This window comes from Catharus ustulatus, chromosome 2, assembly GCF_009819885.2.
Source record: "Catharus ustulatus isolate bCatUst1 chromosome 2, bCatUst1.pri.v2, whole genome shotgun sequence".
In the NCBI taxonomy this organism is placed as follows: Eukaryota; Metazoa; Chordata; class Aves; order Passeriformes; family Turdidae; genus Catharus; species Catharus ustulatus.
The window spans coordinates 85,846,285-85,863,625 of record NC_046222.1 but is presented as its reverse complement, the minus strand read 5'-3'; the positions used below and the strand labels follow the sequence as shown (position 1 = coordinate 85,863,625).

Here is a 17,341-nt window from a genome sequence, read left to right as displayed (position 1 = left end):
TGAGGGGAAGGCGGTGGAGCCCCCCAGTCCCGACCCTGATGCAAGCCCCCCCAGTCAGTTTTGGGAGAGGAGACTGGCTCTCCTGTGCTGGTGTTAGCCGGCCCTGCCTGCGGTGGGTGAGTGTGCCGGGGCTCGGGTCCTGCACAGCACTTTTTGAATAGCTTGCAGTGTGTCACCCCACACGCACACACACCCACCTACCGCCTCGCTCGGCTTTCTAAAGTCAAGCCAGACATCCCCCTCCCCCGGCCTGGGGGCTCCCCGTTATCACTCACCCCCCGCGCTCTAGGCCAGGAGTGCGGAGGGTGGTGAGGAAAGGGGATGGACACTTTTCTTGGGGCTTGTACCCAGACGGCAACTCAGCCAGCTATACCGAGTGGCAGCAGCAGCACCGCCGGGTCGGCTGTGCCGCTCCTTCGCCTCTCGCTGCCGGGATGACCCCTCTATGCCACACACCGGTGTCTCTGCGTCCATCCCTATGTCTGCCTGGCAGCCGGGATCATGCGCTTCGGTTCAGCCCGGCTCCGAGGGGGAAACTTGCAGTACATTACATAAGAAATGCAAATGCAGGTGCCCTGGGCCGCCTGGTCCCTGGGGGTCACGCTGCTGCTGTTGCATCCCTCTTGCTCGGGGCGTCCGTGCGGCCAAGCCCGCGGCTTGGCGAGCAAGGTGGGCGAGAAGGGATTCTCGGCTGGCGGGGGAGCCGGGATCTTTTCTGGGGAAATACCGGCCCTTCCCGCCGGCCTGTGGTCCCCCACGCCGCCTTGCTCGCTCACCCCGGCCGGCACGTTGTCTGCAAGCACTTGCGTGCCTGGGGAGGCGAGAGCCGCCGGAGCCCGGGTGCGAGGGGAGGGATGCTGTGTGCGCGCTGGTGTGTGTGCCGGCTGCCCTGCAGTGGCAGCTCCCGAGCAGGAGGCTCCTGACGCTGGCACTGCAGTGTAGTAGATCATAGGCTCTCGTTGCCTGACACCCCAACATCAACAAGCAGCAGCCCTGGCAGCTCGCACCGCTCTCTTTAAAGGCAGCCGGTGTGCCGGCTGCAGGTTTGCTCAGCCCGGGTCCGGTGCGGAGTCGAGGTGGGCACCTCGGCGGATTTACCCTTCTCCGCCCCCGGCTTCCGTTTGCCAGCTCGTCTCGCCCCTTTCCCCCCCGCCGCTGCCGCAGCAGTGAAAAGCAGCCACTTAGCATACCAAAGAGGCTGAAATGCCCCGCCGGAGGCTGCGCTCAGCCTCCCGCAAAGTGTCCTTCGCTTCACTCGTTCCTTGGCACTGCAGCCAGCCGGGGGCCACTTCCCAGCCGTGTGTCCCCGCGGGCGGGATGGGCCGGACGGGGTCAGGACGGCCGACCACCTTCTCGCAGCCCCTGGGGATGCCCCTCTCCGCCGGCCGGGGCCACGCACGCAGGGGCCGTGACCGCGGGGAGAGCAGAGCGGCGGCGTGGCCCTGCCTGCTGCCCTGCCCGCTCCCCAGCCCCGGGGGGCCGGCTCCAGCGTCATGGGGCTCTGGGCAAGAGGAGATGCTCCTGAGGAAGGGATTTGTCGGGGGAGGGGGGTGAAGGGGGACGAAGAGGGTTGGTGGTTTTTAAGGCCTTTCAGTTTGCATACCGGGGTACCCCTCCACGCAGACACCCCTCCATGTCCACCCCTAAAGATTCGTGTTGTTTCCTTGCGAAGGGCAGACTGTCAAGACATCGGCCCCTGAAGCCAAGTTGCGTCCCTCGGAGTGCCAGGCAACCGCAGCACAGCTTTCCTCCTCCCCGGGGACTTTGCCGCACTTACCCACTCCCTCTGCATGGGACGAGTGGATTTGTGCGGCAGGAGCGGCACTACACCTCGCCCGCGAAGGGCCGGACTGGCCCGAGGAGGGCTGACCTCCTCTTCTGAAGGGGTGGGGGGAGCAGGGCTAGGCAGGCGAGGTGGGCAGGGGGAGCGGGCTGGGGGCGCGGAGCGGGGCCCTGGTGGGTGCTGGCCCTCCGGCCAGGTCCGCGGTGTCGCCGCCCGCCCGCTCCGCGCTGCTCCGCTCCCGCTTGATCCCGTCCGAGCAGCCGGGACGCCGAGCCCAGCGCGCCCCGTCCTGGCACTCCGTTCCGGGAGCGCCGAACTGCGGCTGTCTGTCTGAGGAGGCTAATAATCCGCTTGGCCGGATTAGCTGGTAGCTCGGTCCCAGGCGCTGTTGCTCTGGCGGCAGATCATGGCCATTCAGGCTGGGGCGGCCCGCGGGAGCGCAGGGAGCCGGTGCGGCGGTGCCCGTGCCCGCCCGGTGCCCCCGGGCCGTGGGGCTGCCCCTCTGCGGCACTCGCAGACCCCTATTCCAGCTACCGCCCCCGGCTCCCTCTGCCCGCCAAACTTTTCGGGAGCCACCGGGCTTTTCAGTCACAAAAGGCATCAAACGAGCGAACATCTGCTGCTGGTCCAACCGTGCAGAAATTCCAGCAGGTTAGGCAGCTAACGCTGGCTGTAATTGCAGTTTATTTAGCTATTTTCGGCCTGCTGCACTTTTTTGGTCCCTTCCGAGAGCTGGTCCATTTCCAGAAACGGGACTGGGTGGCTCCTCTCCAAATGCGCTTTGCGTTTCCTCGTCACCGCTGGCTGTAGCCCCGCTCCATGTGCGGACCCCATCCCGGGCCGTCCCCAGGGCCCTCGCCGGTAACCGACCCCAGCTGGAGCCGTGGGATGGGCGCTCCGAAGGGCTGGGTGTCAGTCCCTGGCAGGGTTGCATCAGGAGGCTTTGGTTTTATGGTTGGCCGAAACCCCTTGGTTTGAAATTTTATGTCCTCGATAGAGGAGCTGCATTTGATTGCTGCATTTATTTACCTCTTTACATCTCTTCATAAGGAGAAAAACTTGAGGAATCAGTAGCTGTGTCTGTGTTTTCAGCTACTGAATTTTTTGAGTGTTCCTGAGCTTAATGGTACTGAAATCATTGAAGCCCCACATATCTGCAGTGTCCTGTCTATCGTGAAAATTTTTGCCATGTGTCAGGTTCCCTGGGCCTCACTTGCTTTTGCAGTTATTTCTATATAACTCTGCCCTTCTTGCTTGTCATAGACACAGAGAGGACTTTAAAAAGTGCAAGACCAAAGGGACTTTTTCTCACAAATAGTTAAAAAGTGCTCTGAACCATAAGTCACAAACCAGAGCTTGTTATAATAAAATACTGTCCTCCTGGCTTTCCCACCACGAACCCCAGCCTCCAAACTGGGTATCTGCAGCTAGGGAATGACAAAGACATGGGGAGAATTTGGGGCCTGAGGAGAGGAGATTATCTCTGCTGCTTTTTGAAGCAAGTCCAGCAAGTGAATAGATTTTTTTTTCTTTCCAAATGATAGCTGTTTGGGTGCCCACGAGAGTTGTGTTGGCTGGAGTACTAGATGCCCCCAGGGCGGGAATTGCTATCACATTTCACTCCTGGTGGCAACCCAACAGACAGAGGATGGATGGATGGATCAGGTTTCCTCTCCATTCACTTCCGAGGAGAAGCATCTCTGCAACACAGTCAGGGATGTTGACAGGAGAGTAGATGGCAATTGGCATTACTATAAATATATTACTGGTGGAGGATTTAGTTTAGGAAATTAGTATCAATCTCACGTCAATTTTAAATGTAAAACCTATTTTAAAAGCAATACGTCTGAAATCCAGGCTGTGGCTGAACTGGCATCTCTGCATAGTCCCATGTTCATTTCCTACTGCATAAAGTAGCTTGACTGGCATTTCCTGGTTGCTAATCATTTTGAAAAAGTTTCTAAGCACAGCCATGTGAGGATCTGTTTGAAATGGAAGCTTGTGTCCTGCCCATAAAATATGTAGTAGGTAGATGTCTTTATCTGAATTCTGAAAAAATTTGGCCTCCCCACTGCTTTCCTTACTCACAGAAAACAAACCTCCCACCAAACCACAAAGACAGTAAGAGCTGTGGGATCAGGTCCTTGAAGTTTTCTTTCATGTAGGTCCGAAAAGCAACTCTGACTGCTTAAATACCTTAATTCCTGTAATGGGGATTGAGGCATGGTCTGTTTCTCTTGCTCAAATGTAAAACTACCTATTTACATGTATTTCACCTATTGAAGTTTTGTCCTCTGTGGAATACTTTTCCTGAATTTATACAAATTTAATTATTCTTGATCAAATTAAATTGCATACTCTACTTATTAAGGGGTGAAATTTATGCCTGCTCATGCATCTCCCTACCATAATAAAATATTTGCACCTAGTTCAATGTCTGCTAATGACAGGCCATTTCTAAATGAATTCAAATATAAAAAGGATGAATTAGGCTTAAGAAAAATACAAAAATGTGTTTACAGATATCATTGGTTTAAATATTTATGTGTATGCATTTTTCATTTGAGCTTGATGTTTATTCTACTTAGCCTTCTATGATTATATTAAATATATTAATTTTAAGCTAAAAATCCTATTGATTTCAGATCTGAAAAAGGAGTGATTTAGATGTTCAGAATTTGTCTCTTTGTAAAGATTTTCTGTCCAGTAAATGCCTGTAAAAATATAATCTGGAGATGAGAGAGTTGCTTGAAATTGAAAACTAGTTTTTCAAGAGGACTTCATAAATCTAAAGAAATGGGAATTGGGCCCTTAGAATGACTCTGAGAGTGCTTTTTGTAGCTGGTGGGGTCACTGCTGAGGTTTTCATAGGAAGAGTCAACATTCAGGTTAAAATACTCCGAGTCTAGGTTGCAGATGGATAAATGAAGCGGTTGTGTGCAAATTAAACTGAGTGTTTACAGATGTTTGCCAAATGTGCCTCTAAACATTGAGTGCTGCTGGAGCATGTTTCACTCAGGCAAGGATGATCTTGTTGCTTGGGGAGCAGTGATTTGTTTCTATACCTAGTTCTGATTTAGATGGCTTTTGTGCTTTTGGGCACACCTTCCCTTCCTGCTTGTTAGAAATTGCAGGCAGTATCTGAACATTGCACGAGTGTGCTGTTGTGCTTTTGTTTGTTTTGCTCATTTCAGTGAATGATAGCTTTTCAAAGATAAATTACTAGTTTACTGAACAACTCACTGAATAACAAAACATTGAATGATCATAAAACTTTACAATCTATGTTGTGAAAAAAGAAATTGCTGAGATGTAGCACGAGGCTTGATGTACAATGAATGTATCCAAGAGAGACTTGCCACTGTACAGAAAGAGTGTGTATGTGTGCACAGTAGAAGAATAGTTTACCTGGAAATAAACTCTGTGGGACTGCACCCAAGTTTAGTTCAGAAAGAGCCTCCTTCTTGCACAGAGTCTGCTTCTGTTGTGACAGCAAATAAAACTGGGAAGAAAATTTTTTCATTGGATATCATTTTACAAAGTGCTTAAAAGAGTATATTCATCTTCAGACTAGCTGATGAATTTATTGTGCTCTTGAAGTGGATCTTTACATTAGATCCACCCAGAAGTACTGGAAATAATGATTCCAAAGGGAACTGATGGTGTTTGGTACCATGTTGAACTGAGCACACAGCAAGCAAAATGTAAGCATTCTGCAGCAAAGGTAGTGTGTGAATAATTAACGAAGTTTTTATCCAAAACAGGAGCACACTGACTCTGAAGAAGAACTTTTTGAGGCCAAAACCTCAAAATCATTAAGTGAAAGGCATTTAATGGATACATGGAATGTGGATTTGGTGTATTTGTAGCATATGCTTTTAGAAGCATTCACATTAAATAGTAGCAAGGCAAGTAAACAGTTGCTGATGAAACTGCATTGAGAAGTCAGAATAATAATATCTGTAGTAATATTCAACGCACAAGCCAAATTAATAACACTTCCTGCAGTAGAATTCAATGACTAGTTTAGGCACCATACCATGGTGAACATAATCAACGTTTTAATAGTTTTTGAGTTAATATTGAGTGATTGTGTGGGTCAAATGACAATAGGTAGCACGCAGTTGCTGGCAGAAATTGATAGTCTAATATAATGTCTGTATTTTGTCTTTTCACTCTGACACCTGCTTATTTGACTTTTAACTGGAAACAGCATGAGGAATTGCACTGAACAAGTTTAGCACTTGCATACAGTAGGTACTGTCTTGGAAATTACTTGGCTTAATCTTTTTGTGGCGCTAAAATGAACCTGCTCCCATCAGACAGCAGAATCAAACTGAGGTTAAACATTTTAATTTCACTGGAATTTTTAGGCTTTTGCTCGAGGACAGTGATAGAAATAAACTGTAATCTTCTATGAAAAGTGTTCTAAGGAGATTCCTGAAAGGCCTGTTATTTTACTGAGCTGAGAGAGGAACACTTTCACTGAAATTCATTGTGTCATCCATGTTTTTTTTGTGTGTGGCTTTGTCATCTGGAAAGGTAAGAACGTAGTGAGGATACAGAATGTGCATGAGCATATCTTGTCTCCATCTCTGGGCATTAGGTGGTGTAAGAAAAAATGCAAGACATGGGCAAATCTTTGGGTTTGATCCTTCCTTCCCCTAATCTGTCCTCTCAGTTTTCAGCTGTCACTGGACTGTGAAGTTGGAGTTTATTCAGGTCACCGTGTGTAGTAGCTTCTGAAAGAGCTGTGCAACTTCAGTTATCAAACAGTATTTCTATTTTGGGCGTCAAAAAACTTTGCACGGCAGCAAGCTCTACATAACCACATGCTGTGTGGAAAGGATGTGGATGGGTTTGCACTTTCTGTGGGTACTCCTTGGTACTTCTGTTGAAAAACAGAGTCTAGCACTGCTAATCCTGCCCTGTACTTGTGATTACTGATTATGGGGAGCTTTTCAGGTGAAAAGCACTTATTTCATGGTGCCTTCTCTTTCCTTGAACTGCCCTGAAATCCTGGACATTTTTATCATCTTGGTTCCTGTGTAGTACAACTTGCCTTTGCTGAGGATACAGGCTATCTTTGGCTTAGGCTGACAAAAATGAGGCAGCAGCTGACACTTTGCATGTGCTGCTTTCGTCCAGCTAAAAGAAGTTAATTTCTATGGATTTTCCAGGCCTATGGGATAAGGAAGTATCTCCTGAAAAGGGCATGTTTTCACAATATCCTTTCTCTTGAGGGAAGAAGTGGAATATTACTCTCTTGAAGAAGCTTTTAAAAAATTAAGCTCCAGCGTGACTGAAAACTAGAATTTTGTACCATTGTTGAATGGTTTGAACAGGAGACACAGCTTGTGTATAAAAGCAGACTTCTGTTTACATATAAATCTCTTGCTTCTCACCAATGCTAGCAAAGGAAATATACAGAAAATTCATTGCCCTTTAATGAAGTTTGAGATGAAAATGTTAATTTAAAGAAGGCAAGTTTGCCAGACTTGTTACTCTTTCAGTAAATGTATTTCTAAGCATGTCCCACTACAATCAAACATAATACCCAGATTAAACAGTTCCCAGTTCATGCTTCTCATTAAAGAAGTGTACTGTGGATCATTACCACTGTTCAGTAGTTTCTACACATATCACTCTTTGCTGTAAAAGTACATTTGCTGATATTGAATGAGATGAAGAAGGACTACCAGTGCAAAACATAGTGGAAAATACATGAAAAAAAAAAAGATGTGGAAAAATTATAGATCAGGGAAGTGTTTTAAAAAAAAAATCAGTCAAATCATTACTACAGTAGTATCTTATAGAGTAACCTATCAGGGATATTTTAACGAAGATTAAATTAATGTTAGTCCCTATTAATTTGTAGTACTGATGATACAAAGAGCCACTTAACAGTTCTGACTTTCTTGGAACTGGAAATTGCAAGTCAAACCCAGACAGCTAATAGTTCCTGAGAAACTGAACCTAACTGTGATGTAGGCAGATTATCCCACTAGGAGATCAACCCAAGATCTCCGATGTGAACTACCTTTAAGATGTCTAAAGCCCAGGTGCAATTTTGTGGCTTGGACTCTTTCACTAAAATCCATATTTTAAAGTAGCACTAACACATGGATTAAAATTTGTAAAGCTTTGCACGCCGAGAGAGTTCTTTCTAGTCACTTGCTGTTTTAAATCCTTTTTTTTTTGGTATTTGTCTCCATGTGGAGACTTTCTGCCTCAAAAATCTGGTTACACAGAGTTTCATAAGCAACATTTGCTAGTCTCCTGCCTTTTCTCAGACGTTTATTGTCTGTATGAGTATGACCTTGATCCATCCCAAACTCTGTCATCTCCAATATAGCCTCTTACAACTCTGCATTTTTTTCACCTTCTCCTTGTGCAAGCATCTCACCTTTTTACTTTGGATAAGTTCTTTGAGGAAAATTAGCCCTTAACTGTATTTCTTTCATATATTTTTAAGTTCTCTCCACACTTTGAATAATTAGCTAGTGACCATGAGCAGAACAACTGCATAGGCTTATTTTATTAATGATATAATAAGTATTTAGGATAGATGAAGGGTGGGCTGATGGTCTAGCCTTTTTTTTTTCTTGGGCATGAGCTGTATGCATTGTTGTTTTCCCACTGCCTGCTAATTTACTGTAGTGGAAAAAGAGCAGTAGTAAAGAAATGTAGAGGCTGTAAAGCAACTGTGATTGATTAGGAAAAGGCAGTAAAATCAGCAAGAGGATTTAGAAAACCTAAGAACAAATGTTATCCTTTTCATTTGTTTTGAGGATCATTTGAGGATAATGCTTGCTTGAGGATAAAATGGTTTGTGTGAGATTCTGCTGTTAAAGCAGGACTCCTCAGCATCCAGAGAAATTTTCTGGATATTATTGCTGAACATTTCTTATTTGTGTTGGTAGGGAGCTGGTTCCCGATCCTGGCTTTGTCTCTTCACTTAAGTGCTATGTATCTCCTTGAAGCTTGTGGCCAGGACACTCTGCAGAAGAGATCCCAGAGATCTGCAAAACCTGTGTGGATGCAAGGCATACCCCATGTGTCCACATCCTCTGCAGGGTACAGACAGAGCAAACCTGTGATTTGGATCTTGCTCACTTCTGATTCACCTTGTTCACCTTTGAGCTCACTTTTGCTAGCCTAGTTTAGAGACATTATTGTATGAGGGGATTGTAACACGCCACTTCAGTGCAACATGCTTAAACATGTTGCTAAACACTTTGTTCTGAGCTGTTGAGCTCTGGCTATATGCACAAAGTTTTGAAACATGGCAGAGATGAGTTCTCTTATGTTTGAAACTTGTAGCATGGTATTTTCTATGGAACAGGGTATCTGAAAGCAGCATGGGATTATTTTACAGCAAACAACTCATTATGTAGTGTTTGTATGTAGGTGATTTTATTTTTGTTTTCAAACTGGACTTTAAACTCAGATGATGTTAGTAGAATAATGAAAATATAAGAAAAAACCTGTTGTAGCTTCCTATGTAATACATATCTGGGTAAAATAAATAATTTATTCATGGTAGAAGAAATTTGCACCAAAGAAGTGGGAATAGAGGAATTGTCATTTTCTGTTCTAGCGTCTTTCCTCATTTTGATTCATCTTGGCAGTTTATATGAAATGATGTGTGTGAAGCAGTACTGACATGAAGTGGAGACAAATCCAGTGATTTGTGTGCCACAGTAAGATATTCTCTCCTGACAGAAAGTTTTCTGTGAAAACATGTCTTTGAAGATATTGGTTTTCCTAGCACTTCAACATCAGGGATGTTGATTTTTACCATTTCCATACAACATTGATGAAAACACTCTCTAAGAGGTTCCTCAAGATAGTTACATAAATATGGTACTCTCATTAAAAAAAAAAAAAAAGTCTTTAACCAAAATGAGTAAAAAGATTGAAAATAAGTATATGAAGGTGAATATCATGGTAGTTTTAACTGTAGGGTTACTAAGTTTTTTTTAGATGCTGGATGAGAATGATTTTATTCCAGTTGTGCCAGCTGCCATTCAATGAAAGTGAGGGTTGAAGTTTTGGACCTTAAAACTGAAGCAGAAATAAGCTGTACATTGTGCAGTCTGAATTAAAATATTTTTTAAAAAGTATCAGGAGTAACAGCAAAACAAGTTTGTTGTGTTTTCTGTAGCTCCTTTTCCTTGGATTTCAGTGACTGTCTGGAGTAACTATGGTCTCAGTTGGCTGACAAAAAGAACACCTGATGATAGATTTAAGATAGAAGATGAGGAGAAGATAAATACTAAGCCTTTGTAGTCATATATGTAGGTTAAGGATTTGGGGGTGGAACTGAAGTTTGAACAAAAGTAAGTCAGGACGTGATGTTGGTACATTCGGTGAGTTTTTATCAGGGGCTATGTGGATGATACGTGAAGAGTGTGGGATGCTCTCTCTCCCACTTATTCTCAGAGGGAGATGAAAAAACAGAGTGACAAAAGAAATGATAAAGTAAATAATACAAGGATTAAAGGAGTATGTAGTCATTTATACAGGTTAGTGATGGAGAGTCCTACAGGCAAACAGAATTTAGAAATTGTTGAAGCTATTTATCAATTGAAGAGTAAATAGATCTGAAATTTAAGGACATTTTCATGGAAAACATCTATTTCTAGAAGTGTTTCTTTCCAAGGACATATAAGAGAGTTATATTTGAGAGTCTAGCTTCTCTCAATTTATTCCATTTATAGCTATCTTGCTAAAGGTGAGATATCCTTGTAAACATTGCTTTGCTATTATAAATGAAGGTGCTCCCGTGCTCCTCTGAGCCTACCAGCTGTCACTGCACAGCCCTGAAAAAGTGGCCTCCAGGGTGGCCTGAGGCCGAGTGTCCAGGGTCTCCTGCCTTCCTGCTGTCACATGAATGCCCTGAGAGCCTCCTGTCTGGCAGCCCTCGATGCTTTGGAGCTGCATGGGTGTGTGGAGCCCTGTGTGTGCTGCAGCTGCCTGGGCTAACGCCGGCTGGCTCACCGCAGGAGAGATGATGGCACAGGAGATGACGGCTCCTGAGGGTGGTCCTCAAGCTAAACTGGAACAGCCTGTGTAGTTGCCGCAGCAACTGCTGGAGAGAGGAAATGTTTTATCCCCCTCCAAACTGTTTCACAACACAACTTTTAAAATGCAGAATATGGACTTCCATGGATCTTAAGATGTGTGAATCTTTGTGCAAGACACCACGTCCTGGGTGGTACAAACTATAGAAGGTACTATAGGTTCCAAATTAATTTGCATTTTTCTTCCAATAGCTTATTAAATTCACGGTTAAACAGGTCAAGAATGTTGGGTGCCACTCAGTCCTTGTAAATGACCACAAATCTGCATCAAGAAGCTTACACTGGAAATCTTCAAGTAACTTCAAAGAGAAAGCCAGTCTCCTCATCAACAGATGGCAAATCAGAATTGTGAGTAAGAACTGTCCACCTTCAGTTTGGCATTGATATCATTCTCCCACCTTAAACTCCTCCTAGTTGTTCAGGAACATAAGACTGAATTTATATTGCTTAATTAAAAATGGCCAGGGATTGATCCAAGTCCAAATGGCTTTGTCTGGCTCGTGTCCACACCACTTACAGCTACCACCCTCCCTGGCAGATTAGCTTGGAGAGAGCTCACTGAGGCTGTGCCTGGGTCTTAAGAAAGGATGTGGATAACTAGGGCTCTAGCACTTCTTTAATTTAACAGCCAAAGAGAATCAGAAAGAGCCTTTCACTCCCAGTGAGGAAGGTTAAGGCAAGCTCTGATTGTAGGGTGGTTTACTTGTGTCCCCATCTTCAGATGGGAACTGTACCTGGACTAACACCATCCTGGACCAGCTAAGGGGTTAGAGGGGCTTCAATAAAGTGGATGAAACCCATCTTCCTCCTTTGAGGAAGGAGCACCTAGAAAGGGGCTTCCTATGGGCCCTTGGTTGGTGGAGGAAGAAGAGCAGAGTATACCTGTTTCTGAGCAAATCTGAGAGCTGAGCAGCAGAGACCCAAGTCTGCAGGGAATGAATCACAGCAAGCTTCTTAGAAGGATGAACCAGTCAGGAAGGAAGGCTCAATCTTGCTGGGGAAAGGAACATATCTCCTCTTTTTTCTCTCTTTCACAAGAAGAAGATGGAGTTCCAGGGTAAGGAAGAGCTGGAGGACAGGAGATATCCTCTGTCTCTGAATAAAACCTTTTTCTTCTGCTTCACTGTCTTATACTTCCTTTCCTTCTCACTGACCTTATTTGGGATCATACCTTCATTTGTGTGAGCATGTGCAACAAAACTTGTCAGCACTGTCAGTCTTCTCAGTAACCTGTTGTTTTGCTGCACACCCACTTTCTGTTTTCTGAGCTACATGGGCATCAGCCTGAATTTTTGTTGCATGTACTTCTTGAAGTTCCTTTAATTAAAGGATTTGTATTTCTCCCTACATGGCCACCAGTTGCTCTCTTCCCTTATATAGTTGTGAGGAGATGAGTAAATAAATAGTTTTTTCTGATTATTGATGCTTTAAATATGTTGGCAGACTAAATCTGGTCACAGTCTGTGAATTTAAAGGGTCTGGCTTATGGTCTGACAGAATGGTCCAGAATGTTTGTATGTTTTTTTTAAGTCATGAAAATTAGATGGCATAACGCAGTTTGCAATTGCTTTTTGGTTGGGTGGGGGTTTTTTTTAATAGTTTTAGGGAAAATCAGTCTGTGGCACTTGGAATCCTTTGATTCCTCTCTGTGAGGATGCATAGGGTATATTTACTCTAGCATTTAATACTAATGTGAAAAGATTGAATGTAAGCAGTAAGTTCTTCATTTTTCATCAATCTCTTGAAGACTCCTTAAGGTGGCTTTACAAGTTGAATATCTGAAAAACCCCAAGTATCCCTGCTTAATCTGAGGCTAAGAAGACTGTTGCATTGAACAGAGATTTCATTACTTACAATAAAAGCAGTTATGAAAAGCTGTTATGATGGGACACAGTTATGTTTCGCATTGAACTAAGGCACAGTGGGGGGCTGTATTTAGTCTGTTAACTTGTTAGAAATTTCTGAAACTATTCTATACACCCTGAATTTGGAAGTCAGGTCAAATCTTCCAAGCCAGTAAAGTCTTCTTAGCAATAGAGGAATAGAAAACTTTCAGTATAAATACTTCTTAATGTATTAGGTGTCTTGGAAACTGTTTCTTTTGTTAGTAGAACATTAATGTAGCATGTCTAGGACTTTTCATATGGCTTGGCAATTAAGACAACTTTGGCTAAACTAACTGCATTGAGGTTCTTTTCCAGAGTGGAAGTACCCTATTTCCAGTCCTACTTCTAGGTGGAGAAATTAAGTTCTTTTGGTGTCTCTGCATTCATAGTGCTTTTCTTTTAATGTCATGCTAATTGAAAGCATCATGTTTAATCCTTCTAGGAAGTTTCTTGCTATTTGCTTTACATGGCAGTGCTCCACTGTCATATCCAGGTCATCAAAGACCTCCAAAGATGTGTTTTACAGGAGGATAAAGGAAACATTCTCTCCATGACCAGAACATGTTCTTGTGGTGGTCAATTATCTTTGCTCTCAGAAAAAAAAAAGGAAAAAAAAAAAAAGAAGATTTTTGACTTTGGCACACTAGCTAGATTTAAATACTCAAATCCTTTCTTGCTAATCCACTACTCCATGGCTTTTCTAAGGGAAGGTCCCCGTTTCTGTGGAAGACAAAAATTTTCTTGTACAGATTAAATGGTTCTGTCCTTAATCTGCTATTACTTGATTAATTCTTACAACATCAGCTTCAATCTGCTTCATCTTCTTGTAATTTTATCTTACAGTGGCTAATTTGCAGAACAAGCATATCTTCCCCTGGTTGCACTCAAGGGCATTAACTAATATAGTTAACAAACTAATCCAGGTCCAGAGAAAACAAATAGAACAAGCAGCAAATGAACAGCTGAGACTGAACAACAATTTCATTCCATGTGGACATGGTTCTATTGGGTTTTCCTCTAGAAGGAGCTGAGCTTTTTCTCAGAATCCCAAAGTTCTTTGTTTTGTCATTGCTCAGTTAGGTTCAGACAACAGTGATAACCAGGACAAACTGGAGGTTGCACAAATAGATTTCAGAATTCTCAATGTATCTTCAATGAAGGACCTCAAAGCAAATTTATTAAATGAAAGGCTGACTTGGCAGGAAGTTCTAATCCTTTCGAAAAATACTTCTAAAAAAAGGAATATCAGAGAATGAAAGTTCAAACTGCCTACATTGCAGTATACAAATTAGTAAGCGAGTCACCTGGTCTCCTTGTCCCTGGTACATGGCACTAATGTTTTCTCCCTCAGGGCCATGTACAGTACCCTAAATCCCTGACAGACTGCTACCATTTTTGAAAGTTTTTGTTTGTTTGGTTGGTTGGTTTGGGTTCTTTTGTTTTTTGTTTTTAATCCAGTACGGAAAGATCTGGCTAGTATAGAAATATGTGATGTCAGTAGATCTTAGCAGTACTTTTTGAAGAATAGTTCTACAAATATTCATTCTTTTGAGGTCAGGTATAGTGGTGAGTACTCAGAGCTTCTGAAAGTGCACTGATGGAAAGGCCAGTATGTAAAATGCCCAGTAGACTGCAGTACTCAGTAATTATGAAATAAAGGTCCATCACTGATACAAAATACACCAATTCTCACTTTAAGTTCATAGATATTTACCTAGGAGGGCAGTTAAGCTAAAAAAGCCCTTTCTCTTAATGTGGTACCCTCTGCAAGTCCGTGCTAAGCCTTTTGAACTGAGAATACACTGAAACACGCAGCTGGGGTAGTGAAACTGTTTTCTGGAGTGTTTATAGGAACCAATTATATGCAATTTGTTTAAATTAGTGGTGAGCAGTTCTACATTAACAATTGTCTCAGTGCTAGTAAGTAGGAGTGTCTGGAATGTGGCACTTTGCATACTCAACTCGTATCTGCACTTTCAGCACCCAGTGCTTTCATAGCAAGATGATGGAGCTGAATCTTTTCTGCTCAGATATTTTTACAAGCTCTTTTTTTTTTTTTTTGGTGTTTTGTTCTGAGCAAATTGTTACCACTCTTTATACAAGATAATTAATTAGCTGTTGCTCCTGTATTTCTTGTAATAACCCTATTAAAAGGCGCCACTTCTGTCAGAATATCCCATGGCTAATGACTGGGCAGATCGTTCTTGCCCCTAGATGTAGTTACCTAATTAGAGATTATCCTGTTACACAGCACTTTTAGCTGTTTTTCCTTTTCTTAGCCCACAGAGAACATAGAATCACAGAGCAGTTGGGGTTGGAGATCATCTGACTTCCCTATAGGGTCTTTTAGAGTGGATTGCACAGGATCGTGTCCAGTTAGGTTTTGAATACCTCCAGAGATGGAGACATGAGCATGGGAAAATTTTTCCCAGTGCTGTGACCTCTACTGCAGTCCATCTACTTATTCTCCTCCTTCTGCTTTCCTCTCTCTCTCCCCATCTTCCTTTCAAACAAATTTATTAGAGAGAGAAAGAGTGAAAATCTTGCTTTACAGCAATGAGTGAGGAAATTTTTCCACCTGGGGGTAGGATTTGGAGCCGTTTCCTCACCACTCCCTCTGCTTCTCTGGGTACAATGCAAAGCTCCTGTGAGTTCATATCTTTTGCTGTAGTGTAGAGTCTCAGCAGCACTGTGTGTTTCCTTGTATTTTAAACTGTGATGGATTTAAAGAAGCCTGAGAACCAGGACACTTCTGCTGTGGTCCATAAGAGAGCTCATGGTCTTGCTCCTGTTTTCCTTCAGTGCCAAGAGGAAGCAACCAGTGACAGCTTTCAACACCTCAGTGGCAATGATCACCTGAGCACAGTGTGTGGCCCTCATGAGTTTCAGAATGGAGATGTTGCTTAACAGGAGAAGCCTTTTTCTTAGGTGTGGAGAGGTTTTGAACTCTGAGTTTATGGTACTCTGGGGCAAATACTGCCCTTCTGAGAACAAAATCAACTCAGAACAAATTAGGGTGTATTTGAATAACAGATGGGGAGGGAAAAGGCTTCTGAAGTTTCTCTAGAGAGCACAAGATCTGCTCACTGTACTATCCAGTCTGTGTGCAGAGGAATTTGTGTGAGTGGAGTAGAGGGAGGAAAGAACAAAGCCAGTAAATCCACTGGTAGGCAGATGTTCAGCAAAGGAGCTTCACATTTTGTGGCTCTCCTTCAAAATGTGATAAAAAGGATTAGTTTTTGTTTTATTATAAAGAGCCCTTCTGCTCTTATGTATATTATACTGACAGTATTCACTGTATGTTCCTCTTCCTTCCTGCTCTTCCTAGCCCATGGGTACCATGAGACTGTTACTATGAGACTTACTAAAGCATATTTATTTAGATTCTTTTCCATCATCCAGCAGCCATTTCAGTTGTGTCTGCTGAACTTTGCTCCATTTTTGTCAGTGCTGTAATGAGGGTTTATGAAGATAATGTCTAAACAGAAGCTAATTAGTCATATTTATGATGGATGAACAAAGAGCTCTTAGAGAACAATTTTGGTATTACTTCCCTGATATTTCATAGTTTGGTATTTTCAAAAAAGCATGAAGGTATTTTTCAGTGGATGCTGGTTGAATTAGGTTTTGGGCTTTTTGCTGGCAATTTTTAGTTCAAAAATTGTAGTAATAATCTGAGAAATAAATAGTTTAATACATTATACAAATTTTCATTCTGCTGTTAACAGATCTCAAAATGTTCTGAAAGGTATGGTGTAATGCTAATGGTGGGATAAGGCTAATGACCTAGTTGTCATATCATGGAATATCAGCTGTGTTAAAAAAAACTTTCCATTTATTTGGGAGCTTTCAGCTTCAGACCAAAGGTCTTTTAAGTAAGTGTGAACATTCCTTGACCTGGATGAGTCTTGGGGAGAAAATTTCCCTATGATTATTTAGTGTTTGGGATCTGTTCAGTTAGCAAGAATGCGAAATGGAAGCTACCAGTTGCCTATTTTGTTTTTGTGGTTAGTATTACCATTCAGTTTCTTAACCGGCCTTTCCCAATTCTATAGTTTTACCAATGCATTTCAGTATGTTGAGAGGTTTAATGATGATCTCAGTAATTCAAAAATCATATTAAATCAAAAATAGCATGCTCAAGACCTGTCTGTGTTTAGCCAATGAAGATGCTAACTACAAATTCTTTTTTTTTTTTTTAAATTGTTCCTGCAAATAATCCAGTTATTTGATTTATGCTTGAGAAACTAAGAAATTATTATATCTGAGTGAATTCTATTCTATTCTATTCTATTCTATTCTATTCTATTCTATTCTATTCTATTCTATTCTATTCTATTCTATTCTATTCTATTCTATTCTATTCTATTCTATTCTATTCTATTCTATTTCATTTATTACTATTTCAACCTATGATTTTTTACTTACATAAACGGGAAAATAATTCAGTAGGAGATAAGGAAAGTATTTCATCTTAGCAATGTCTTTTAAAAGCTAGAAATACTCACTGTTTACTCTAGCTAACCTTGATCCTAAGTAAATTTCTGTGTTATTTTTCATCAGCCTTTGAAAACCTTCCAGAGGTA

The 17,341-nt window shown here is 42.7% G+C and overlaps 1 protein-coding gene across 2 annotated transcripts in view; it reads left to right on the top strand.

Moving 5' to 3' along the window:
* Positions 1 to 17,341, top strand: part of FGF14 (fibroblast growth factor 14) — a 375,532-nt gene that overhangs the window by 949 nt on the left and 357,242 nt on the right. The window lies entirely within an intron of this gene.